The sequence below is a fragment of the Pipistrellus hanaki genome, assembly GCF_964339955.1.
Source record: "Pipistrellus hanaki genome assembly, chromosome: 1".
NCBI classification, from domain to species: domain Eukaryota; kingdom Metazoa; phylum Chordata; class Mammalia; order Chiroptera; family Vespertilionidae; genus Pipistrellus; species Pipistrellus hanaki.
In genome coordinates, this window is record NC_140503.1 from 10,520,033 (window position 1) to 10,547,848 (window position 27,816).

General features: G+C 45.4%; 1 protein-coding gene across 4 annotated transcripts in view; it reads left to right on the plus strand.

The window, feature by feature from the left end:
• The first annotated feature begins 2,492 nt into the window (after positions 1–2,492).
• The window catches only part of FOXN3 (forkhead box N3), a 350,430-nt gene continuing 325,106 nt past the window's right edge, over positions 2,493–27,816 (plus strand). For 2 of the 4 annotated variants that reach the window (XM_084884253.1, XM_084884256.1), the window contains exon 1: positions 2,493–2,642. The gene's annotated coding sequence lies outside the window, so the exon portion shown is untranslated. Of the gene's footprint in view, positions 2,643–2,769; positions 2,880–27,816 lie in introns of all 4 variants that reach the window. The other 2 variants (XM_084884254.1, XM_084884257.1) reach the window with 2 other exon arrangements.

Genomic DNA, 27,816 nt, shown 5'->3' on the forward strand with positions numbered 1-27,816 from the left:
TTCTTTCTTTCTTTCTTTCTTTCTTTCTTTCTTTTTCTTTCTTTTTTTTTTTTTTTAAGATTTATAAACTGAATTTTAGAGAGAGGATGGGAGAGAGACAGAGAGAGAGGAACATCGATGTGAGAGCACACATTGCTAGGCTGCTTCCTGCTCCTTTCTCCCCCGGGAATCCAACAGCCAGCCTTCGGGTGCCCAGGATGATGCCCAACCAACCATGCCACACCGGCCAGGGCTAGATCAGTTTTCAACAAAGGAATGAAGTGGTGCATCCATCCTCCACGTGCTTCCTGAGGAAGGTCATCCATATCTCCCAGTGAGGCTGCCATGCCTGGCTTCTTCCTTATGAGCCGCACCAAACAATGGAACGACTCATTTTTAAGAATAAAAATGTGTCTGTCTTTACAGCTAAATGTCACCCATCCCTCACCGGGCTGGCACTGAGGTTGGGACACACGGTCGGAGGAGTTACATATCCTTTCGGCGGAGGGGAGGAGGAAGTGGACTGCCACAAGCAGACACGGCTGGTGACTTTCCCACGGACAGCCCGGTAGTCACGAGGTCTAAGCAGGGACATCACGAATGGGCCACCGGGTCTCTGAAACGGGTCTCTTCTGGGGTTTTCCAGGGCTTTCCGTGCTGAGATGGCACCTAGAAAACTAAGTTCCACTTGAGAAAACCTCACTCCTCTGCGTGTCAAGTGGAGGCCCTGATTAGTGTCTGACAAAGAGCAGACAAGTGCCTGGGCGGCAGGCGCATGCTCAGCCCTGCAGCCTGCAGTTTTCTGTCTGCCGGGTGCCCTGTGACCAGCCCCAGGACAGAAAGCTGGCCAGCCGGGCCCTCCCTTGCAATCTTGATCAGCAGAGACTAAGAGATTTTCAAGTAGGTAAATTGCAGCCCTAACACAGAATGACTACAGGAACCTCCTTGCATTTTTGTTTTGTTTTGGAAACCTCGTTTTCCACAGTAGTTGTGGAGAAATAATAGTTTGGAAGCCAGTAGTGCACTAGAAGCAGCAGTGATCTGTTGGAAATATGGTTTTTGGATAAGTCACTTTATCTTTCTATACCTCCACTTTTCTCACTTACAAATTGGGAATTACATGTCTGTCGTATCACAAGGAATGTGATAGAGATCACATGAGATGTATGTGCCAGTACTTTGAAGATCGACAAGTGTAACGTAGTACGGCTAGTCCTTTGCATGGACGTAAGGCAGCAGGAAAGATGCCTTTGATGTTTAATTAATACTAAAAATCCTCCATTACATTTATTTAGCTATCATTGGGAAGGAGGAAGGCAGGACTCATTTCAAAGGGACTTTTTCTGCTCCAAAAATAGGACTCAGAAAACACATATTTGATTTTCCTTTTGGTGTCAAACCACGTACCATTGTTATTAGCAGTTTTACAGAATCGTGACCTTCAAACTTGGGGATATCAAAGATAGACAAGAAAGCTTGCCCAGTCTTAGAGCCCTTCAAACAGGCTTTTGAAACGAAAGCAAGCGCTGTTGTTTCTTATTAAGGGCTAATAGAATTGTCCTCTTAAACGAGCACTTGCGAGTTTAAAAGTTGCCTTTCCAGGTGGGCTGCAGTGAGAAAATGTGCTGAGAGGTCACCGAAAGCCCTTTTGGGGGGCAGCGTGGGTAACCTGTCACAGGGGGTTCACGTAACACCCTTTCCCCAGTTAAAAGAAATGTAGAACTTGTACTTTCCCTAACTGTACACACACCGCTCTGCATTCACATCTAGGATCATAATTTACGTTCAGTTTACGGAATTTGTAAATTTTTGCAATTGTTTTAACTTGTAATTAAGTTTTCTCTACGAGGCACACCATATGCCACCATTAATTCTTCCTTGTTGATTTCTTAGGAGGCACACGAGTGCATGCTTTGATGCAATTTTTGAGGTCTTTTGAAAATCAGGCGACTACGTGTTTAGCCAGATGGGCCGTTGTTATTTAAAATGGCATATGATATTAATAAGAGAAGGCAAAAATGCAAAAGGACCTGTTAGGAAAACAAAAACCCACAAATAATTGAAAAAAAAAAAAAGGTTGTCAACATTGTTAAGTCTTTTTTCTTTCTTTTTTTTTCGTGATATTTTTGAAACCTGTCTTTGTTGACCCCGCACTGTTTCTTGTCTGTGACTATAGTAGTATACGATCACACGTGCACCGGGCAAACATATGGGAACCCTCGGTTTACCTGGGGCTGCAGATATGCACAGCCGCCTTCCCTGAGTCCAGCTGCAGCCGAGCGTTTCTTTCCCATCCTCACGCCAGCGTTTGACGGTGAGCTCCGGCTCCCCCGCACGGAGTCCGGCTTTGAAAGGGGCAGCCAGGCGGGTGTTTGGGTTTTCGCGGGGATTCACGGCTCTCTGAGCAGCCTGCCTGCCGTACGTGCGGGCACAGACCCGGCCCCCGGCCGGCGCGCACTAGGACCCAGCGGGGCTCCGGGCCGGGTAGGAACAGCCGCCGACCCCGGGCGGGCGGGCGCCGGGGCTGGAGCCGGGGTTCCGGCCGCGTTGGGCTGCAGCTCCGCCGGGAGACAGCACGACCCGGCGGCGGGCCACCCGCGAGTCCACCCGCCGCAGCCCCCCAATGTAGCCGCGAGGAGCCGCGGGGGGGCCGGCGATCGAAGGTAACGACAATGGGGCTCATTTCCTGCCGCCTGCTCTGCTGCTCGGGTTCAGCATTGTCACGAGCAGCCTCGCTGCTCAGGCGGCTGCTGCATTTGGGGGCACCCTTTGGCTTTTTTTTTTTTTAAGGTGTCCGCCCCGTGTTTCCACCTGGCTTGGCTGATGGATAGAGCACGCAGCCCATGGGGGAGCGATCCAGGGATGGCAAGTTGCATATTTTCATTAGTTTTGTCTCCAAAGTAAGTTCATTTAAAAAAAAAAAAAGTTTTTCAGGAATTTGTGGCTAGTCGTGTTTTTTTTTAAAGATTTTTTTTTCTTAAAAAAAGCAAATGGATCATTTTTAAAATTCAAATAATTGGGATAATTCCGTTAACGACTTCCTCGGGCTTTACTTTTGTGGGCTCCCCGGGGCGCTACTTTTTTTTATTTTCAAGGAAGCGCGGCCGGGGTGGATGTGGAGTTGGGCTCGGGCAGTTGCCAGCATTGCTGTCGCAACTGTGTTTGCCATCAATTACCCGCGGCGGCCCCCCTCGGGGGGCAGTCCCCGCCTCTGCTCCGAGGCTGTCACTGGCTCCGCCGCCGTGACACTCCGGGCGGAGAGTTCCCTCGGAGGGCAGTCACACTCCTTCTCCTTCTGGAGAAACATTGTTTGCAGGAGAGAAAACCATTGATGCCTGGCGTGGGGGGGAGGCTGGAGAGAGACTGTGTCTCACTCAGGCTTTGTTTATACTCCTGGGATGACATTTGGGGAAGGGTAACACCCCTTCTTCCCGGGCGGCTTTGAAAGGGTGAGGATTCTATTCCTGGATTTCAATGGATTCGTTTCCCCGGGCTGGGGACGCGGAGCCCCTCTGTCACAGGATGTGCTTGAGGTGACGAGTTCGCCAGCAGTTGGGACACATGATCGCCGGTGCACAATGTGCCTCCTCTGCAAGGACCGGGGCTGCCGGGAGCTCCCGCGGGCAGCGGCGGTGGGCAGGGTGCGCCTGGCTCCCGGCGGGGAGAGGGCATCGTCTCCCCCGAGCTGAGGAGGAGAGCCTGTGTGCTGTGCCTTTTGTTCCCTGTTTTTCATTGATCGCCAGCTCTGCCTTCCAGAGGGGAGCGCAGCCCGGAGCTGGCAAAGCTGGGGAGCCTGCACCGAGGGCCAGGGCTCCCTTGAACTCTCACACGGATTGGTCGCGGGTGACCGGAGACTTGGGAACACAGCCACCCCCCCAAAACCTTCTTTTCCAACCACGCTGTCAATTCAGAGGAGCCTCCTCGTGCACAGATTTCCGCCAGGTGGATTGTTGTTAAGTCAGGTGCCCTGTGCTCGAGGTACCTTTAAGTTTAATTTATTTATTTTTTTTGCCTTTATTTCCATGCAGATTAAAGTAGGCCATTTTGGTGGCAAATTTCTTTGCAGATGTCAGCGACTAGCACACATGGAGAGACGTATCACTTTACAGTTTGGTTTTGTGTTTTTTCTAGATCGTTTTTTTCTTCTCAGGAGTTGTAGAATGCTAAGTTATTCAACTTGGGATGATTTTTCGTACGCATTTTTTTTTTTTTTTTTTTTTTTTTAGATTTGAATATTGAAATAGCACCATCCGCGGATGGATGCTTAACTGTATCTTGACTTTGGTCCTGTGTCTGAGCACTGGCGTGGAGCAGGCACTAAGTTTCCGTCTGCAACAGTGAAACATAAAGGCAAAATCGGCTTGCACGCTGTTATAAGAAATTGTGGCATCTGGTTTGAGGAGAATGCATTTCAAGTCTAAGAGAGAAAAAAAAGTCATTCTTTGCCTTCTAAGAATATGGGCTAGTAAATACCGTGGCGTGTCATATCCATAAGAGGAAAAATAGAAGGCCGATGGGGATACCTCCATTTGAGCCTTAAACCACCTCAATTAAAGGAGCAGCGTCCCAGAAGTTGTTAAATGTATAAACACTTTTCTGATTGGCTTAAAAATTTAGACACAGGAAGTGGATGGTATCTAGTAACCATGAGTGGAGACATGGTTGTCATGGAAACTGAGAAGAGTACTCCCCCCCTCCTCCTCCACCATACATACACATACACTCCCATAACCACCACTTTAAAAAAAAAAAATCCTGCATGTCATCACAGATGCCTGGAGAACATGTTGGCCTCTGTAAGCTTTCCCACAGCATCTGTTGAAACCTGAGACTGTGCCTGTCAAATCAAGGTCATTTTACAACAACAAGCAAAAATGCAGGCTCCTAGATTTCATAACTATTTTATTGAAAATGTGAGGGAAGTGGAGGGGGGGGGGGACCTTTAAAGCAAGGATGAACACACGTGCTTAGCTGGCATTTTGCTGCTTCTGAGTTGTGCATGGAAAGGCCAAGAAGGTATGCGGGCGCGTAATTGTGGCGTCCAATTGATTTGTCCCTCTCCTGCTAGAACCAAACTCTTTTTAGAGCCGTGAAGACGAGTAACATAACGCGTTACCTGAGGAGGAAGAGGCGTGTGGGGGACCATGTAATGAGGACCTGCTGTTTGCAGGAGGGTTCGGAGTTGAACTTCTCACCATTGAATTCCAAGAAAGGGGGCATTTTGGAACCTACCCGTGTTTCCCCGAAAATAAGACATCCTCCGAAAATAAGACCTAGTGCAACTTTGGGAGAAAAAATTAATATAAGACACTGTCTTATTTTCGGGGAAACAGGGTAGTGCAGGGGTAAACGGAGAGTGCCTGGGGCTTCGGGGAGGATAAGGGAGGTGTTCTCAGTAGCTGAGCCGGAAGGGGAAACCGAAATTGAAATAAGAATGGTTTCCAAACTGAAACTATGATTATTGGGTGAACTTAGAAAAAGTTTCCTGTTCTTTCGCGAATAGAGAAGAGTGCTTTAGTTCTTAGCATCATTGAGAGGTGCCCCTGAATCAAGTTGGTAAGTATTTTCAGTGTCTTGGTTGGTACTGGTTGCAGGGAGGGGAGTAAAGAAAAGTTTGGCGATCCCCCTTACACCCCCCCCCCCCCCATTTCACTTTGCTAAGTGACAAATACCAAGGAGGCCCTCTCCTGAATGTTGACTCTGGGGATGGACACTGAACCTTCTAAATATAGAGCCAGTACTTTCCTGTGTTTCTCTCATCTTGCCGATGGTAGACTTTTCATGCTAAGTTCTGGATCTTCATTTGTTAATAGCTTCCCATCATGATGATTTAGAGCTTCGGGTTGCTTTATCTTAATTGAAAATGGTCAGTTTTAAATCGCATTTCATTAATACTGATTTTTTTTTTTAAAAAAGCAACAAATGTGCTTTGTTTTCATCAACTAATTGCATTGGGGGAGGGAAAGGTAGAGAGGACCCTAACATTGCGGGGTGATTTAGGTATACTTCATGATCTCAGGTTGTCCTGTAGTTAATGGATTTGGTGAAAAAGGTTAAGTTTCATGGCACAAGGGTTCTCTTTGAGCAAAGGATTTCCTGTAGGGAGCTTTCTTATCTGTGACTGTGTTCATTGGCAGGAAACTTGTCAGTTGCTTGTTTTTACAAACAGAAGGAAATGAATGGGATTTGTTGGTTTCTAGAGTCTGCCTTCATTCTCCATGGCCTGTCAGACCGTTTGCTTAGAACAAAAGTCCTAAAGGGACTTTGAGGAGCACCATGAAGTCCCTTCAAACCTCTGGCATGTCTGTTTACTTAGTTTTTTACTTTGGGATCATTATGCTACCATGTACAACGTCTTTTACCAATACAAGTTAACAAGACACTCACGTTCCAACTCATTTTCAGTTGTCAGACGCACACATACGCACGTTGGCGGGCATTTTTTGATAGCGATGCCCAATTTCTAATAATTAGTCTAGAATACCAACCACACGCCAGTCTTGATTTTGGGTTAACCTGGAGAGGTAAAGGGAGAGAGGAAGCTTCGTTCTCTTTGAGTGTAAGGGTTTCGGAAAATGCGCCAAGACTGCCTGTCAGGTATATGCCTTTTCTTTTCTTTTCATCGATTTAATGGAATTATTTATAATGTTTTTACTTTATTGATTAAGGTATTACATATGTGTCCTTATTGCCCCATTGTGCACCCCTCCTCCCCCCACTCATGCCCTCACCCCCTGTTGTCTGTGTCCATTGGTTAGGCTTGTATGAATGCACACAAGTCCTTTGGTTGATCTCTGATGACAAAAACTTGATGTTGGGGGAGGGTTGGAAATTGGGGGTCGGGGTGGGGTTTTGCGTCCAAGTAAGGAAACAAATCTTAACTTTGAAAAGATTTATTGTGCCACAGTCTGGCTTATTTTTGGATATTGTAAATATACATATATTTGTTTTAATTCATACATGTTTCAAATTCTAGAAGAAGTAGTAGAGTGAGCTTCTTTAAAGGAAAGAAGGATGTAACCTCCGTCTGAAGGGGCAGCCTGGCGAGGGGGTCAGGAGCACCTGAGAGAGAACCATTTGTAGTAGTTTCCATGGTGTTCATGCCCTTTTGAAGGCATCACTTTTTATTTATATTTAGCACCAAATGAAATCTGATGTGAGACTCTAATATATGAGTGGAATGAAAGCAGTTACTTTGAGGGAACCAAGAGCCTGCTCTCTCCGCCTCTGCCTGGGACATGCCCTAGGACCCTAGCCCTGCTCTGGACACAAGTTGAGAAGCTTTTAAAGTGCCCAAAATACCCTCTAAAGAAGGCCGGAGGGGGATGGCTTGCAGAGTCCTGGAACATCTTAGCTGCAGAGGGAAGTTTTGTCTTGACAATTTAAGAGGGTGCTTGTGATCAGAGTGAGCAGGAAAAAGGTCTGCAATACAGTGTGTTAAAATAAGCCAGCAGGTAGATAGTGAAAGACTGGACCAGCCATAAGCATGAAGACAGCCCTGGTCTAGTCTCTAAGGAGGGAAGGACAAAGAATGTCTTATGAGGTTGCGTACAGACCAGGGCCCCCTTTCCTTATGAGGCGCAGAAACATAGCACGGAGGTGTTTGAGATCCGTTGGTTATGATTGTACTCAAATGCAGGGCTCTATTCTCTTACCACCTCAGGATATGTTATGTCCCTGTTATCCTGTCAGTGAAAATTATTTCATATTGTCATTCATGAAAGTTTGCCAAGCCATATAATCTGCCTGGCAGACTCACTGGTGTTTTGAGTGTTGCGTAAAATGATAACACACAGTTGATATTTGCATATCGTCAAATACTAGAGGCCCAGAGCATGGACTCGTGCACTGGTGGGGTCCCTCAGCCTGGTCTGTGGGGATTGGGCTGAAACCAGCTCTCCGACATCCCCCAAGGAGTCCCAGGTTGCGAGAGAGTGGTTCTCGGGTGACGTACCCTGGAATCGGGCTCCCTTCTCTCTGGGTCTGGGGTGCGGGTGAAACAGATTTAGGGTTGACAGGTGCCCCACCAGCAACCTAACCTACGGCCGATTCTGCAAGGAATTGGGCTCCCTCGTCTCTGGGGCTGGGGTGTGGGTGAAGCAGGTTCGGAGCCCATGGTGCCCCAGCAGCAACCTAACCCACTGCGGAATCAGGCTCCCTCCTCCACTGGTCGGAGCATCTGCCCCCCTGGTCGTCATTGCACACCATAGGTACCAGGCAAATGGATGGATGGTCGCGTAGGCTTTTATATATAAAGATTATGTATGCAGATATTCAAATTATCTCTATTATGAGATTGACTAAAATGGCAGTGTTGGGATTGGGCTTGGTTGGTTCTCCTATTTTACATTCCAGAAACTACAACTATTAAGATTTCCAGGGGTGGCAGACAGAGGAATCTCCTCTAGTTCTACTCTTGATTAAAAAAAATATATATTTTTATTGATTTCAAAGGGGAAAGAAGAGGGAGAGAGAGAGAGAAACATCAACGATGAGAAAGAATCAATCAACTGCCTCCTGCTCAGCCCACAACTTAGGCATGTGCTCCGACTGGGAATTGAACCGTGACCTCCTGGTTCATGGGTGGGATGCTCAACCATTGGGCCACCCATTGTTACGGAACTGAGGAGAAGTCCGCAGAGATGGCAGGCAAACCGAGTGGCATTGTGCTTCTCCTGCCAGCCCCCCTGCGTTGTTTCCTGGAATATGTGCAGTTGGGGCATTTGTGGAAATAGAAAATACAGACCCCTCGCTCCATTCTCCTGTTATTTCCACCACCTTTGCCTTGTTTCTGTTGCCTGCGTGGGGTTAGAGATGGCGATGAAATAAGCAATGTCCCAAGAAGCCACAGGTCTCCCGACAACTCGTGCTGGAACTTTTTCTTTTTGAAAGAAAATCTTTCCTCTGCAAAGATGAAACCAGTACAAGCGAAATAGTTGCTTGTGGTAGTGGATGAAAATGATTGTGATTAACTTTTATTTGTTGAATTGTGTTGAATCAGGTTTTCCTGTGTAGCCTGTTGGAAGCTCTCTTATTCCTCCTCCCACCTGAAATAGAAAACCAGCAGAACTGTCCCAGGGTATATTCACGATAATAGACCCGTGGTTCTTCTCGAGTGAGTGTTTAAACTCTGATGTTCCCAGGGACTTTTGTTTTGGAACTCATGCATTCCAGTTACCAGGACATTGCTGAAGCCGCCGATTACTGCAGGATTCCAGATGTTTTACGGAGTTCTTTTCTGGTACCTTCGCAGATGTTATTTTCTTAAGATTCCGATAGTAGCAACTCCTACTTGGATTAGTAGATTATACAAGGTTAGATGTTAGATAACCTCAGATATTTCTCCGCACTCTGAAATTTTCTGATTAGGTGAACTTAAAGTTGTTGTTTTTTTTGCAGCCTTTCAAATGAAAACAATGACCCCTTAATGACTAGTGAATACATGCCCAAATTAGGACAGTCATAGTAGGACTAGATTTAGCATTTAGAATGGTCTCTTGAAACAGATATAAATCTCTCTGGGTAAGTTTGGCAGTGTTGGGTGATCTAGAAATGTCACATCGCACTGGTAAGGGGCTTTCCTATGTCTGGTGCTGCTCCTACATTATTTTAATTGATTCTCATAATAACCTAGTAATAATATACCACTACTACTAAGTAATGATAATATACGTTAGTATCCCATTTTACAGATGAAAAACGCAGGCAACTATGTTCACAGAGCCCCACTCTTTGGTACCAAGTAGTTCTCACCCTGACTCCAAATTCCAGGCGTTATCCACCCCACTGACTCTCATAGCCGTTCCTCTGTTTCTGTCCCAGGGTCCCTGACTGCCCCTTCCAAGCTAAAAATGGAGTCTCCTCTTGGGAAGAATGGCAGTGCTGGGCGGGGAAAATTTGTTGTGATTCTGGCAAGAAATAGGATTATGCTTCTTGTCATTGTGTGCTCTCGGACCATTAGTGATGGGAGGGACTTTTTAGTTCCCTCTCAGTGATTATCTCCCTTAAATCATCTTCATCTTCTGCATTTCCCTTCCTCTGCCTCTGAGCACATTCACCCTTTTGGTCAATGAAAGGCCCTTACCACACGGGTATCTGACTTTCCTGAATTACCCAGATAGTATTACTCGAAGTTTTTCTGTTGGTGGCATCCATAGAAACGGATTTCCTAGACCACATTCAGTTTTATACTTCATATGACCTGCCCAACAAATTCAAGGATGCAAATACAATGACATCTCTTTTATTTCTTTCTAAATAAAAATAAAAAAAATGGGCTTAGGTTGTCAGATTAGCGGGATCCCCACTATCCCCTTTTTGGGTCTCCCTTACCCATAAATCAGGGGTGGGGAACGTCTAGCCCACGGGCCTTGTATCATTTGGTCTGGCCCTGCCAAGGCATTAGGGATGAATTAATCAAATGTTTGACCAAATAAAACAGGCTGATTCTTAAGCTGATAATTTTGTATGGCCTGAGAGTGATATTATAAACATCCAAATGTCCCTTGGCAGAAAAAGGTTCCCCAAATGGCTTTATACAGTCCCAGTGGAGCAGGCCAGGCTGACTTCCTCATCTAAGCGGGGAGCTCTGAGTCGGGGACCCGCTGTGCCTAGGATACGTGGTGTGCAGTGGGCACTGCAGTGGGAACAGGGCAGACATTTTTGGTGAAGTGGGTGCTAGCACTTTCTCAGTCTTTAAAGACTTCAGGTGAGAATGGTCAGAACCTGATGGAACTAATTCATATTTCACATGCATACCGTCACAGATTTCACATGCATGCAATCATCTTAAAGAATTGATCCAGGACGTGAAGCTATTGACATATCTTCACAGTAGGGGAGACAAACCATCCAGCTACTCATTCCGTGAGCAGTTAGTGAGCACCTGTGGTGTACTAGGAGCTGTGCTGTGTGAACTCATTCCGTGAGCAGTTAGTGAGCACCTGTGGCGTCCTAGGAGCTGTTCTCTGTGAACGGGACATAAGGGTGAAGAGATCACTCCGGGATATCCTACTGTCTGCTCCGTAACTCTGATTGGCTTCTTAGTCTGTAAATATTGCTCTTTTAAAAATATTTTTATTTTTATTTTTATTTTTATTCTTGACACCATTACAGATGACCCCATTTCCCCCTAAATACCCCTCTTTTGAAGTTCACATTCGGAGCTGATGTTGAGGGGTGGGAGTCCTCCCTCCCTGAGCTCCTCCCCGAGGTGTGTGCCTTTTGTTTTTGTTTGCAAGCTGACCCTGTGCTGTCTCCAGGACGGGTACTTGGGAGACGATCCCAGGAAGACACCAGTAGGGGGCGCGTGGGAGATGAGGAAGAGGCATCCAATAGTGACTGTGTCTCGCCAATTACCACTGTGCAGGGGCGCTCAGGGTACCGCAGGCGGCCGGGAGCTTGTGTCCAACAGGCCACGTGCCGCTTTCAGTCACAGGTTGATGGATGCTCTCAGGGGACCTGGATTCCCAGCACTCAAGGGTGGTGGGCAAGTTGGCAGAGTGGGCTTTGGCTGAGAAGGTCCTCAGGGGCTTGATGCCGTGGGTTGCTGTTGAAGGCCGGGTGGGTGTGCACTAAGATAGGAAGGCCTCAGAGGTGTGTCACGGCCTCAGCATCTTCTATCGTCTATCTCTACTCTTTAGCTCCTCCCACAGTCTCAGAACTAAGCGTTAGGAGAATTGTTTGACTGGTCCTCCAAACTTCAAAATGAAGGAAGATCTCGGGACAGTGGTCTTTTTCAGTCTGAAAAGTGGGCATAAGAGAAATTGACCTACGTTCAGAGTCTAAACATTCAGGCGGGAGTTTTCGAGGAGGGCATTCATTGTGTTCGTTTGTTTTCCTTTGTTTCAACCATCGTCCTTGTTTTCCAAGTTGGAAAACTTGAGCACCCACTTGTTCTGCATTCCCCCATAACCTAAGACTCAGTAATGTGGAAATCCTGAAGGGATTATTGCAAAGGCTAATCAGAAAGCCCCTGAAAAGCCCTTGGCACAGAGCCTGGCACGTAATTACAGCTTACGTTGTTTTTAGCTATTTTTGTATGTTGTTGTCGTCGTCATGTCTCTATTTGGGACTTATGGTGGCTCCCTGTTGCTCACCTTACCAAGCCTGTCCTCCTCTGCCTAACATTCAAGACCTTCCTTAATCTGGCCCTACCCATTAGTGCTCAGGGAGTGCCCCCACAGCTGGTCAGGGTCTGTTGTCTCTGCGTCTCTGAACCGGCCTCACTCCTTCCGGCTCCTGCCTTTGTTCATCTCATCCCCTGACCACAGCCTTCACCTTCCTCCCTTCACGCATCGTGGAGTCCCCTGTTTCAGCCGCTCTGCAACGCCACTGAGTAGGGAACATGCAGTTTGTTCATTTTTGTCCCCAGCAGATCTTCCTCCCCAGTAAACACCAATGGGTTATCAGGGAAAAGAATCATCGCTTTTGATCCCATCCATTTTAAAACGTAGTTTGATCTGACAATCCAAACAGTTGCTTAAGATAATTGTGTCTTCTGCCAAAACCGGTTTGGCTCAGTGGATAGAGCATCGGTCTGCGGACTGAGAGGTCCCAGGTTCAATTCTGGTCAAGGGCATGTACCTTGGTTGCTGGCACATCCCAGTAGGGGGTGTGCAAGAGGCAGCTGATCGATGATTCTCTCTCATCGATGTTTCTAACTCTATCCCTTTCTCTTCCTCTCTGTAAAAACAATCAATAAAATATATTAATAAAAAAAAGATCATTGTGTCTTCTTGGGAAAACAATGCGCATTCCTTCTTTCATGGTGTCTGCTTTGCCTGTGATGGCATGTGTGGGAAGGGGTGGCGAGCACACTTCTTCCTTTTATTCCGTATGAAGGATGGACAAACTCAGGCCTCTGTTCTCGGGAGCTAGGTTACTGGCCCATTGGTACTTCCTGTTCTATACAGCAGGTTCTTGGATAACACCGTTTTGTTCACAGTCGTTTTGTTGTAACATGATAACATTTTTAATGTTGATGAGATGCTCTAGGAACTTAACTCTTGTTTATATCACTTAGCCTATGGTTAACAGGGTTTTGTTATAACATTTCCCTCTTAAAGTCATAGGATCTATTGATGACATTGAAGACTCACCTGCACCAGCAGTTGAAGGCTGTGGCTTCTCTATTGCATAATCTAGTCTAGTGGTTTTCAAAGACCCACAGTAAGATACACATACGTTGTCGTGAGATTCTAGTAAGCAGACTATAATAATAAAAGGGCAATATGCTAATGAGACCAGATGTCTTCCAGATGTCATTCCGGATGTCCTTCTTGACGAAGCCGGCCTGGGGGAAGCCAGCCCAGGTGCCGGGTGCCTGCTGGTGGCCAGAGGAGGGAAGCAGCCTGAGTCCTGGGTGCCAGAGGGAAGCCAGTGCCAGCAGCTGGGGGAAGGAAGGCCTATCCTTGCATGAATTTTAGTGCATCAGGCCTCTAGAAGGATATATGTAGACATGGACAGGCCACACAAAGTTTTTACTAAGTAACATGTAAAAAAGGAAACATGACTTTCACAATATATTATTATTATTGCTACAGTGGGAAGCACTTTGATCTCATCCATCTATTTTTTTTTTTTAATCCCCACCCAAGGATATGTTTATTGATTTGAGAGAGGGGGGGAGAGATTAAGAGGGAAAGAAATATCAATGCAAGAGAGAAATATCAATTGGTTGCCTCCTATAAGTGCCCTGCCCAGGGATTGAACCCACAACCTAGGTAGGTATGTGCCCTGACTAGGAATTGAACCTGTGACCTTTCTGTGTATGGCATGATGTTCCAACGAACTGAGACCCCAACTCCACAATTAAGGCCCCACATGTTAGACATTTTCATTGTAAAATAGAAATGTTTATTCAGATTTACCCACATGTTTACTACTTTCCTTAAAATACCTTCCCACATCCCTACTCCTCAAATTACTTTTCTTAGATTTCATTTAGTGAGTATCAATTGAGGGAAAATGATTTCAGTTACTATTTGGTGGAAATTTTAATTTTTTTCTATTTCCTTAAAATATAGTTTTGCTAGGTATAAAAATATTTTTTGCTAGGTATAAAATTCTAGTTATTTTCTCTCAGAACATTAAAGATGTCCCTTTGTTTTCTGGATTCTGCTTCTGAGAAACCAGTGTTAAGTCTAATTGTTACTTGACAATGAAGGTATTCTTTTTTCAAGAGTACTCATGGCTGCTTTTTGTCTTTGGTATATTGCAAATTGTCTAGATGTGAATCTCTTTTTTTATTTTTTAATCCTCACCCAAGGATATGTTTTTATTGATTTTTATAGAGAGAGGCAGAAGAGAAACAGAGATAGAGAACTAGAGAACCATTGATGTGAGAAACCTTGCCTCCTGTACGCCCCCTGGGGATAGAACCAGCAACGTAGGTATGTGCTCTGACAGGGAATCAAACCTGTGATCTCACCCTGGCCCAGTTTTTCTCAGTGGTTAAAGTGTGGGCTGATGGACTAAAGGGTCATGGGTTCAATTCCCAGTCATGGGCATGTACCTTAGTTGTAGGTTTGATATCCCGGTCTAGGTCAGGGTGTGTGTGGGAAGCAACCAATCAATGTGTCTCTCTCACATCGATGAGACCTTTTTATGTACAGGATAATGCTCCCACCAAGCCACCCAGCCAGGGCATGAATTTTTATTATTATTATTATTTTTTTAATCTTGGGATATGTGTGTGTGTGTGTGTGTGTGTGTGTGTGTGTGATTTCATGGACTGTTTTTTTCACTACTTTTAGAAGATTCTCAGAATTTGTTCCTGCTTTGTAACTTCTCTTTTACTTTTGACTTTCAGATGAGGTATATGTTAGATTTTAGTTCTCTTTTTTATGTTTTAATCTCTTTTTCATGTTTTCTGTCTTTCTATCTTTATGTGCTATAGTCTAGATAATTTTTTAGACTTCTTCATTTCCTGTACATACTCTGTTTGATCCTGTTTACAATTTATTTATTGTTAATCCTCACCTGAGGACATTTTTTTCCATTGACTTTTAGAGAGAGTAGAAGGGAGGAAGAGAGGAAAGGTGCAGAGAGAGAGAGAGCGGGGAGGGGAGGAGAAACATTGATGTTTGAGATTGATTAGTTGCCTCCTGCTCGTACCCTGACTGGGGATTGAATCCACAACCTGGGTATGTGCCCTGACTAGAAATTGAAACTGCCACCTTTTGGTGTATAGAACAATGCTCCAACCAACTGAACCACACCAGCCAGGGCACAATGTTTCATTTTTAATTTATGTTGCTATTGGGCTTAGTAAATGAGAATGACATATGGAACTGAGTTAAATTGTTGGAATCATGGTTTGTTTTCTTTTTCATCGAGTGGTTTTCTTTCTCTACTACACCGTGTCGTGGATGGGAAAATCCCACAATAGATTACTAACGTCTTAGTAACTAATCTATTATCCACCTGCTCGGATGCAAACACAGTACATGTGGAAAATTACTTTATATGCTGAGAAAGCCCATGTTTTGGAAAAATGTTGTGCTGTTTATATACAAAACATTGTTTTGAATCAAGCCATCTAAAATATGCAGATGAATCACAGGGAGTTGTATCTTGGATAGGATCATCAAAATTCCAGAAATGGCCAGGCTACAAAGTACAAGATGTGGTGAGTCTATATTTAGGTATCGACCATGTTCTGTTTGCGCATCTCCTTGGGCTTGGCTCTGGCATTGGTCAGAGAATAGCTCTCCAGCCGCAGCTTTCACTCTAGATCAGCAGTTTTCAACCTCTTTCATCTCAGGGCACACATAGACTAATTACTGAAATTCTGTGGCACACCAAAACATGTATTTTGGTGATCTGACAAAAATAGGTATAATTTTGATTCATTCACAAGAGATAGCTACTGTTGCGTTGGCTGTTGTCATTTTTTTTTTTTTTTTTTAATCCTCACCCGAGGATATTTTTCCATTGGTTTTAAGAGAGAAGGAAAGACAGAGAGAAACATTAATGTGAGAGAAACACATCTATTGGTTGCCTCCTGCATGAGCCCCAGCCAGGGCCCTGGCCAGAAAAGAGCCTGCAACTGAGGTATGCTCCCTTGATCGGAATTGAACCTGGGACCCTTCGGTCAATAGACTGATGCTCTATCCACTGAGCCAAACTGGCTAGGGCTGTCATTTTTCAATTTGACAACCTAAGGGAAAAGAGGTTAGTGCCCCTGACTAAATAGTCAGGGATAGCATGTTTTAGAAATTCTTGTGCATGCCGGTTGAAAATTGCCGCTCCAGATGATGACTCAGGTGGCCAAACTAGCTCCCTGAGAGCCAAGACAGACAAGCTCTCCACTTGTTATGCTGTTTCCTTCATGGAACAGGGCGTAGGATTTCTGACATGTGAGAGCAGAGCACAGCATTTCTAAGAAAGTAGATCAGGTTCAGGAGGGACAGTACACAGTGCTCTTTTTGGAAATTATGTTTAGTACTTTCTTCTCAACGTGAAGGCATCTCTCTTATCTTTTTAGAAACATTTCTCTCTTGTTTAGAAAACTTTCCAAAAGCTACTCTTTTGTAGGTACCGAGTCTCAGCCAAGGACTTGAACGAGAAACAGAGTTCAGGAACTAGCAGGTTGAGTGGAAGAGTTAACACCCTCTGTTGATACAGTGAGCTACTGAATAGTCTTTCCCCCAGTGAGCAAGGCTCATTCTGCCCTAACTGCCAAATATTCAGTCATTACAAGGGGAAGAGGCAAGACTTCCATGTTCTTGATGTGGCCAAAGTGATTTTGAAGTTAATTTGTATTTTTTAAGCAAAGTATTCCCTGCATTATTATCGCGAAGACCATATAACCCTGACTTGTTTGTGATAGATTTGGTGTATGCCCACTGCTACACTGTTGTTATTCACAGTGAGTGCCTCCTTTCATTTTTCAAGTGTCCTGGTGTGTAAGATAAATGGTCATCACCGCACTTACAATGGTAGTCAATGTGTCTCTCAATAGTGGATCAGCTTTGTTCAGACCCACTGTTGCCAAGAAAAGCTGCATACAACGAAAATGAAAATAAAATGTCAGTTTGGATGCATTGGAGAGGCATCAAGGCAACGAGGAATGGCAGAACCAAGATTCGGGAGGAGGAAAACCCTCACTGGAGGGCCTGGCTTCTGGGTCCTATTCTTGAGATAACTGTCAGCTCGGAAAGTGGTGGCTAAGAAACTTAGCAGAAGTTTCAACAAACCCATGGCAGTGGCAGCGTGGTAATTGTATTCAGGCCCTGCCAAAGAGCAGGAGCCCTAATAAACAATCGAGACTTCCATTTGGAACCCTAAGTCCAGATGAGCCAGAAATAGAAACATCCTCAGAGGGACTGAAGCCAAAAATCAAATATTTTCAGATTAGTGTCCCCAGCTGAAGTGCCTGCCAAAAGCCAAAGTAAAAAGCCTCTTGGGAGAAAAACACATCTTGTTATCACCAGAGTCTTTCACGTACTATATCTGTTACCCAATGAAAATGATGGAAGATGAGTAAAAACAGAGAAAAATGTTGACAAAATGAGATACGCCTTATCAGGATTCAGATGGTGGGTTTAATAATTATATGGTCTCTAAAATAACTGTGGTAAATATACTCAAAGAATTGAAACATAAGGTTTAAAAATTTGCCATAGAACTGAAAATTATAAATAAGAACTAGGTTGGAAAAATACAGACGAACTTTTTAGGATGATGGACATTCTCTAAGACTGCACAATTGAATTAATATATTGAAACCACTGAGTGTACATTTGTAGTAGGTGAATTTTATGAATTTTAATAAAGCTATGAGTTAAATGGAGTTGATGCAGTTAATGATAGAGTTAATGAACTAGAACATAGGACAGAAGAAAATACCCAAAATAAAACATGGAGAGGCTAAATAAAGGATTTTGAAAGACATATAAATATGGTGGAAGGCCGTAATAGACATGTCATTGGAGTTTCAGTAGGAGAGGAGAAAAATGGAACAGGAAAAATAATTGGGAAAAACGGCTGAGAATTTTTCAAAACTAACAAATGACCAAGCTATGCTGTAACCGGTTTGGCTCAGTGGTAGAGCGTCGGTCTGCAGACTGAAAGGCCCCAGGTTCGATTCTGGTCAAAGGCACATCCTCAGTAGGGGGTGTGCAAGAGGCAGCTGGTCGATATGTCTCTCTCATCGATGTTTCTAGCTCTCTATCTCTCTACCTTCCTCTCTGTAAAAAATCAATAATATATATATATATATATATATATATATATATATATATATATATGACCAAGCTACAGAATTAAGAAGTAGGACACCAAGCAGGACAGTATAAAGAAACGTCACCCATAAACAGGATAGTAAGTTTTCTGAAAACAAAAAGAGAAAAGCAGAAAAGCAGTCAAACCTGGAGGAGTGGGTACCTTTGGCCTTCAAAGGAACAACAATAAGGTTGACAACTTACTCTTCAACTCAAATAACAGATGTCCGAAAGAGATGGAAATATCTTCAAATTGCTAAAAGAAAAACTGTTAACTGTGAATTCTATCTCTGCCTAAAAGATAACTCAAAAATGAAGAAAGGCTAAACATTTTTTGTTATCATGAGCAGATTTGTACAAAAGGAAGTATTTTAAGGGCATCATTTGGACAGAAAGAAAAGTATTCCAGATCAAAGCTCAGAGATGTAGGAAGGCATGAAGATTAATAAAAGTAATAATTATATAGTTAAATAGAAATAAATACTGACTGAGTAAAATAATTATCTCCTATGGAGTTTAAAATACATAGGGAATAAAGTATATGTTCAAACTGGAACTTAAGTCTGGAGAGATTAATGAAGTTAAATTATTCTAAAGTCCTTAAATTGTCTAGAAACTAATAAAAAACTAATTTGCATTAGCTATTAATAAGTCAAGGATGCATGTTTTAAACTCTGGAATGAATGAATGTACACACACACACACACACACACTAGAGGCCCGGTGCACGGATTTGTACACTGGTGGGGTCCCTTAGCATAGCCTGCAGGGATTGGGCTGAAACAGGCAGTCCAATACTGCCTGCTGCTCCTGCATGCATGTTGCTCATCCCGGCTTCGCTGAGCCTGCCACCGCCACTGCAATCTCAGGGCTGTGGCAGCCAGGCGAGAGTCCTGTGTCTGGTGCCCATCAGTCAGCTGAGCAGCGCTCCTGCTGTGGGAATGCACTGTCCACCAGGGGGCAGCTCCTGTGTTGAGCATCTGCCCCCTGGTGGTCAGTATGCATTATATTATAGCAACCGGTTGACTGGTCGTTCAGTCAGGCATGCACACACACACAAACATATATATATTATGTTTCAAGATATATTCTCTATTGATTTAGAGAGGGGAGGGGGAGGGAGAGATGGAAGGAGGGAGGGAGTTGGGGAGGAAGAGAGGGGAAGAGAGAGAGAGAGAGAGAGAGAGAGAGAGAGAGAGAGAGATATCAAGGAACTAATTTCCAGCCCAGCTGGTGTGGCTCAGTGGTTGAGCATCCATCTACGAACCAGAAGGTCACAGTTTGATTCCCAGTCAGGGCACATGCCCGGGTTGCAGGCTGAATCCCCAGTAGGAGGCATGTAGGAGTCAACCCATCAAGGATTCTTTCTCATCATTGCTGTTTCTATCCCTCTTCCTCTCTCTGAAATCAATGAAAAACAAAACAACATTTAAAAACAAACAAACAAACAACTGGAAGTTTATACTTCTTAATCCTCTTTGCTTTTCTGCCCATCCCTCTGACAACCATCAGTTTGTTCTCTATCTCTGTGTTTTGTTTGTTTCTGTTTTGTTTGTTTGTGATTTACTTTTTAAAAAGAGCATTCTGGCTACTATGTGGAGAATGTAAACAGACAGACCAGTGGAACAGTATGACAGTGTGTGGGAGAGAAGAGGCTTGTCTAGAGTGGTAACGTGGTATGGTGGGAATAGAAAAATTCAGGATCTGTTTTGGAAATAAAGCTCAAGTATTGAAAGTGGAGGGTGAGGGGGAAAGGAGCAACGGAGAGTTATTCTAGGATTTATAAGGAAGGCAGTGTCATTTCCTGAGACTGGAAAGACGTGGGGTGGGGAGGTGGCGATCAGGAGCTGTGTTTGGAGAGCCTGGCTGAAATGCAGTTTGGGATGTCAGGAGGCAGCTGGGCTGTTTACATCTAGCGTTGGGGTGGGTGAAGAGTCATTGGCACGAAGGTGGTGTCTACTGGTGTCAGTAGGTAAGATTATTCAGACAGAGGGGGCAGGGAAGAGAAGAAGGCCTATGTGAGAGCCCCGAGTACAGTATAGAGACCAGTCCAAGAAAAGATACGCTGGGGAAAACCACTGAGAAGATTTCATTGAAATTAAAGGAGACGTGGGCATGTGGTGTCACAGAAGCCAGAGGAATCTCATTGACCAGCCAACGATGGCCCACAGTAGACACTCAGTGAGCGTTAGTTTTCCCGGAATGTAAACAGTATCATTCATTGATTGTAGATCTTTTAAGGGATGTCATTTATTTTTTTGTCCCAGCATAAATTCAATTGCAATGGCCTTTTATTTTTTTTTTTTATTTATTTATTTATTTATTTTTTACCTGTTTCATAATGTCTTTCAAGGCTGAAATACCGGGGCCCTGAGAGTCATGGGCTGGTCACCCCACCAGCCTGCAGGTCCTCCAAGTGAAGATTTCTCTTTTTCTGCCCTAAGTTCACATGATTTAATTTGCCTGAGTAACCTGCTGTCATAGGTTTCCGTGAGAGTCCTGACATCTAACAGAGTAATTAATGCTTTAGGCTTTTAGGATCTGTTTCAGATTTTTTATTAATCACCATTGTGATTGCACATATGAATTATGAAGGAGTTATTTTTGGGAGTTGGATTTCCTCCTCAGAAAAATTTCCATATTTGTTCCTTATGAACCGATTGCCCGGAGAAGAATAAAAATGGAGACTGTTCAGGGTCCTCCGCAGACATTTCAGATTGCCCAGAGCGAGGCTTCGCGAGGCTTCGCTCGTAGTAAACAGAAGTGGGAGCCGTTCCAGGTTGGTAGCGCCGTGCTTTCTCCTCCCCTCACTGTCAGCGATGCTCTGTCCCTGCCCCGGATATGTGGATTTTGTGAACTGTTTGAAGAGGTGCGAGCCTCAGAAGGAATTTGCAGGAATCTGTAGGTTGTCTGTGATTCCTGCCAGCGGAGGAATCCCTCCGAGGACCTTCATGGCTGGTGTGCTGCTGTTTTGGGAGTTTTCCAGGAGACGAAGGTCTCCAAGTAACTGGGAAGAAATAATTCCTTCTAATTTTTAAAAATATATATATATTGTTTGTTGATTTCAGAGAGGAAGGGAGAGGGAGAAAGAGACAGAAACATCAATGATGAGAGAGAATCATAGATCAGCTGCTTCCTGCACGACCCATGCTGAGGATTGAGCCCCTCAACTCAGGCACCTGCCCAGACAGGGAATCAAACCTTGATCTCCTGGTTCATAGGTCGATGCTCGATCACTGAGCCACACAGGCCGGGCACTTCCTTCTAAATTTATTTAGGGAAGCCATCATGGATTTTCAAATTTACGTGATTTTATTTGAGATCAGTAAAGGGAGAAGGAATGGGATGGGTGGTGTCTAGTCCTTAAAATTCAATCTCAAGTGTAAAAACTACAGCACAATGACTTTTCCTGCTAAAGGCATCCGCTCACCCAGACACTGGCAGGTTCCCTGCATGACTGTGACTGCTGTGCCTGCAGGTGGGTCCTGCCTGCCATTCCCCTTGGCCTGGGTGAAAATGTAGATTTCCCCTGCGTTTATAGGACCTTTTACTCCGTGCCTTTCACTATTCTTTTCATTTTAATGTATTGATTGAGGTTTTACATATTTGTCCTGATCCCCCCATTACCTTCCCAACCCCCTTTCACTTGGACAAGAGACTCGCTGCTTTAGTGGGAGCAGGGCTCTTTGCGATGATGAGAGTGATTTTCTGTGATTCTCCCCGTACTTGGGAGGATTTTGGAGACTACCAATAAAAGACAAAGTGGTTATATCAGCGGATGGATGGAGGCAGCCGCTCCGCTAGCATGCGGTGCCTTGCCTGTTGAGTGAAAATACCTGTTATTGCTCTCACTGCCATTTTTTTACTCTTCCTAAGTGGCCAGTGGGGGACGAGGGGTGGGGAAGGAGCTGGGCTGGGCGGGAAGAAGTGCATTTGCAAAGTCAGTAGCGGAAGTGTTGAGGCAGCGCAGCAGACATTGGATCTGCGTCCTGCATAGATAAAGGGAGGATTTGATACCCAGCAGATGGGCCGCCCTGCTAATGCGAGGGGAGCTTGCTGTGGCAGACTATGCCCTTCTAATCTGATGGTATTTTCATCTTAATTTACTTGCAACCTGCTTTTTTTTTGGTAGGGAACAGCATTTCTGACAAAGGTGATAAATTCGCTAAAGCTTAACATTCAGACTCTTTCCTCATTTGAGTGTTATATAATTCTATATATATATATATATATATATATATATATATATATATATATATATATATATTTGGGCGCAAAGGTCCCAGTCTTAACAAATTCCCTTCGCAGGAGTACCGTTTGAGAGCCCATTCTCTCATTAATTTCATTTGACATTTATGTCAACATTACATTCCTAGCCTAAAAGGAGAAATCACATGTGTACGCAGGGGTGTATTTTAGAGTGGAGTATTTAGTTTGGCAGTGAAAGGCAGCCAGCTAAGTCTGCTAACGCGGAATTTTCTAAATTAGTTGATAGAAAGTGGTCTTAAAGCACGAAATCCAAATGGTGCTACAAAGTACTAAATGCTGGCACACATGGCCGTTTGGATATTTGTCACTGTTTTTCCCCCCCTCCAGGGCTCCCAGAATTAACTTAAAATGGTGTCTGGAAAGTTAACTTGGGGGAGCCATCCGAGGCGAACAAAAGGGACCAGGGATGAGTCGCCGTGTGTCAGTCACTAACGGGAGACCTGGTGCAAAAATCAGCCCTGCTCCCTCTCCTGCTTGCACCGACCTCCGAGCCAGGAGTTGATGGTTATGCACGCAGCGTCCGTTGGTTCCCAGTCCTGCTGACTGAAGAGTGTCAGGAACGCTGCCTTGGTGGTGGGAGGGCCATTGGGAGCACTTCTGAGCATCGTGAACTGCATTACTTCTCTGACCGGGTTGATCGCGTGGCCAAGGCATTGCTTAGCGTTTCCGAAAGGAGACAGAGCGTGGTCTGGGGTCATCAGCCCTGAGCAGGGAACAGCTGTGAGAGAACATCGCTGTCCTCTGAGCTCGGGGTCCAGGTTGAATTTTGAATCGGTGGACGCCTCCAGAGAGAAAAGGAGCTACCCCTAAGCAGTTTCCAAGGGCCTGGACGTGGCAGTTCTGGTTGCGGAATGCTGACTGCCACATACTTTGTGGTTTGTGTGTTCTCGAGCTGGGCTCTGTGCTTGGCTATAGGATGGATTGCAGTCTGGGATTTTTTTTTTTCTTCTTTCCAGAGAGCTCATGAGCATTAGAGAAGACCGGCCTTTGGCATCCCAGCATTCACCCTTCCCCACCATGGCCTCCCAGCTCTGCCAGGGTTCGAACATTCCAGTCCCCTCCATGCTGTCTTCATGGTGACTCTGAAGGGTCAAATGGTTGGTGACCAGCAGGCCTGTGAGCCTGTCTAGATGGCAAGGCCCCTCCAAGGTCCCCGCTGGAGGGATTTTAGCTGGGACCCTCCGGAGTCTCGATCTCCTGGGTCCTCTTAGTGGGCTGGCCACGGCATGTCTCTGAGTTAGGAGTGTTACCAGGGAAGATGGAGCCAAGGACGCTTGCAGTTTACGAAGGAGATACTTTGAGTCTGGGTTGGCCTCCTCATCAGCATCAGCTTGGACAGCTTTGCTCTCCTCACCTCAGTTTGGTTTGGAGGACATTGTGATTTCCTTACTTGCCTCCTCCGTGTACGCTCTGTCTGGCCTTGCGAGGTGCGTTTGTGCACAGAGTAATCTCTGGTGGTGGTGGTGGTGGTGGTGGTGGTGGTGTATGTGTGGGAGGGGGTGTTTTATATCAGAGTTCTGGTATATCCTTTCAGCCCCCTTACAGGCACTAAAAAATTCCTAGTTCCCTGGCTGTCAGGGCAATTCTGGACTTCAGAGGGAAGAGGTTTGGAGAGCGGGAGAGGCCCTGAAGGTCTGGGCCACCTTTGCACAGAGACAAGCCCAGCAAGGTTCTGAGAGCCAGGCTTCCCGACAGCTGCCCAGCCTTCATTTCTCCTTTCAGCTCTGCCCCTGGGATGATGGGGTGGGTGGAAAGGGGGAGGAACACCTTTGCTGAGAGCTGATAAGAGTCATGTTCCAGCACCCTAGGATGGAGGGGATCTTCAGGACTGTGGAGTCTCACCCGGGCCATAGGCCCAGGATGGCAGAGCTGGGACTGGCAGCCAGGTCCCTCCAGCTCTGAGGGCATTGTCCCCTCAAGGCTTTCTGGGGGTAGAAGGTGATTACAGAGACTTATGGCACTCGCCCTCCTTCCTTCCTTCCTTTCCTCCCTCCCTCCCTCATCTCTCTCATCTCTCCCTGCCAAACACCAAACGTATCCATTCCAGGCCTTTCCAACCCCAAAGGAGTGTTGACCGTGGGTCTAGTCTGTACTTGTTGAGTCCATGCCTCCATTTTAAACTTAGTTACGTGCACGACCATTCCCTTAGAAACATCCCATTTTTCTGGAATCTTTGCTGCTGCCTCCTTCTGCCCATGGGGTCTTAGTCCATTCATGCTTCTGTAATAATACCACAGACTGGGTGCTTAGAAACAGCAGAAGATTATTCCTCACCTGGAGGCGGAAGTCTGAGATCAAGGTGCCGGCATGGTGGGCTGAGGGCCCTCTTCCAGGCACAGACCTCTCGTTGAATCCTCACCTGGCAGAAAGGGGTCTCCTTCGTTAGGGCACTAATCCCGTTCATGAGGGCTCCACCCTTGTCACCTAATCACCTTGCGGAGGCCCCACCTCCTAACACCCTCACATTGGGGGTTAGGATCCCAATGTGAGAATATTGAAGGGGACACACATACTTGTACTGCAGTAAGGGTGACACTTTTCAGCCAGGAAGAGGTGAGGGTCTCCTCGAGAGGGGACTGAATGATTGGGTGGGGGCTGCAGGGAGAGTGGTTCAGATCAACATCAGTTGCAATCAGTAACCATGGAGATCTTCCCTCTGCCTCCTGTCCCCTTAAGAACAACTCCTCTTTGCTACTTAAGACCTCGCTTTATACAGATGCCCCCTCCTCCTGACGCCTTCACCCTGGCATGGAGAGCGTGCTGGATGGGTCCGTAGTTCTTGCCCCCCAGTGCCTGTCCGCGTGGCATCTGGCTCATTGCTTGGCCCAGGAATGGTGTGTGGATGTACCCATGCCGTGTGAGGGGGGAGCTCCCGTGCCCCTTTCTTCTCCGGTGCAATTTAGAAACTGCCAGTGGGCTGGCTGGAGGGCCCAGTCGCTTCTCTAACGAAATATTCGGAGAGCAACAAGTGCAGCTGGCTTTCCCTAAATGCAGCTTTATTGGCATCTGGCTCCTCGTAATATACTTTTAATATACTATGGATGCTGTCTCTGAGTAAATCAGCAGGTATGTTTTGAAATTAAATATTTGCTAAGGGCTAGGTCCTCCCGGTGTTCAATTATTGATAACGAATTTCACAGACACTGTCTGAGACTTGATGATATACGATCTTCGAGTGACCTGCCATTTATTAGACTTTATCTGCCCATGAAATCCATTTCCAATTCAGACCATATCTACTGCGGGGATTGCTTGCCAGAAATCTATTCCCAGGTTTCTCCTTATTTCAGTGAAATATCTCTGTCTCAGCACCTTTCCCAAGGTGGCTGATCTAATCGGGGCCCAATCACTTATCGCTCCTCATTTCCTTTGGCAGGTCTGTCAAACTGGGGAGTGTGCCATCTGGAGCCATAGGGACCCGCACCCTTCGCCCTTTGCCTGTAGAGCCGATGGTTGGAAGATAGGAACTCCCCAAACCAGAGCCGCGCTGGGCTCTGGGGCCAGCAACATGCAAGTGGCCACCAGCCTTTCCCTATGTCAGGCACCTTTCCTGGAAGTGCAGGGCTCTGTGACCCTGAGCCCTGAGAGCTCATTTGCAGGGCATGGGAGGCCACCGGGCCCTCGAGCCCGTTTCGGCTCCCCCTTCCTCTCAGCCTTGGAAGCGGACAGGTGTGTGCTTCTGGCTGCTGCCGGGGCCAGCTGGCAGGACCACTCTGACGTGTCATCGCAGAAATAAAACCTGTCACCTCTGTGTTCTCAACCTCCGTTCTTTCATGTTGAACCAGCACTCCGAATCTTTACAAACACATCCCCATTTCTATTTTTGTTTCCTAATTAATTCAGAAAAAGGAGAAGACAACTGCTAATGATAGAAACGAGAGGAGGGGCACAGGTGGGACTGAGGGTGGCTTTTGTTGTTCAGTTACAGGAGGTAATTGAATGAATGCGGGTGCCTACACGTTGAGAAATTACCCCGGGACCTGCCGGCTTAATCCCTGGGTGATTCTTGGGCTGTCCTGGAACAGGTCGGAATTTATGAACATGGCTACATCGATCACATGTGAAGGCAAGCTTTTCTTCTTATACTAATGGGCATTGATACCTCATTTTCCCACTCACCAAGGAGAATAAGAATTTCCACATATGTTATTTTTTTTTAAATTATTTGAAATGTATTCTTTTTAGCACTACCCCTTAAATTAGATTCTCTGAGTACATTAAACCTAATTTCACCTCCGTCTTGATGATTCCAAATCATCCTTATAAATATCTAGAGCTGTGCACTTTCATGATTGCAGAATCTTTAACAGACTCCAGGGTGTAGTGTTTTAATTAAATGAGCATTTCCTCTATCCCATTGTTAGCAAGAAGGCTAACACAATAGGCATGAAATAATGGAAAGAGTTCTAAATTTGGAGTCAAAACTCTGGTTCTCCTTTCAGTGTAGTCATTAACTAGCTGTTTGTCCTTCAGCAAGTCTCTTAACCTCTCTGAGAATTTACTTCTTTGCCTATAAAACTCCAATGTCCTCCAGATTGTTTAGATGGCTAACATTTTATAATTTTACGAAGGGCCACGCTGCTCTGCAATGCCAGTTGACCTGAAGGCTTTGGAGGCTAGGATTGTTTTTTTCTTTATGATGTGGCCCCAGGTTGTTCAGATTTTCTAGATATTGTGTTGGCTTTGAAGTTTTTCCTCTATTACATGGGTTGCACACTATGGTCTCTGGGCCAAATTCAATCCACCTCCTGGTTTTGTGAATAAAGTTTTATTGAAACACAGGCCCACTCATTCGTTTGCATAATGTTGCTGGCTACTTCTGAGCTAAGGTGGCCAAGTGGAGTAATCAGTCCCTTAGAGAAGGTGCGAGTCAGAATGCCTAAGATATTCACTATCTGGTCTCTTTATTTATTTATTTATTTATTTCAGATTTAAACCCTCTGCACAGTGTGCTAGTTTTTAATTTTTTATTTATTGATGAAGGTATTACATATGCCTTATCCCATCCCCACTCATGCCCTCACCCCCTGGTGTCTGTGTCCATTGGTTAGGCCAGTGGTCGGCAAACTCATTAGTCAACAGACCAAAATATCAATAGTACAACGATTGAAATTTCTTTTGAGAGCCAAATTTTTTTAAAACTTAAACTTCTTCTAACGCCACTTCTTCAAAATAGACTCGCCCAGGCCATGGTATTTTGTGGAAGAGCCACACTCAAGGGGCCAAAGAGCCGCATGTGGCCTGTGAGCCGCAGTTTGCCGACCACTGGGTTAGGCTTATATGCACGCATACAAGTCCTTTGGTTGATCTGGTCTCTACCTTTACAGGAAAAGTTTACCAA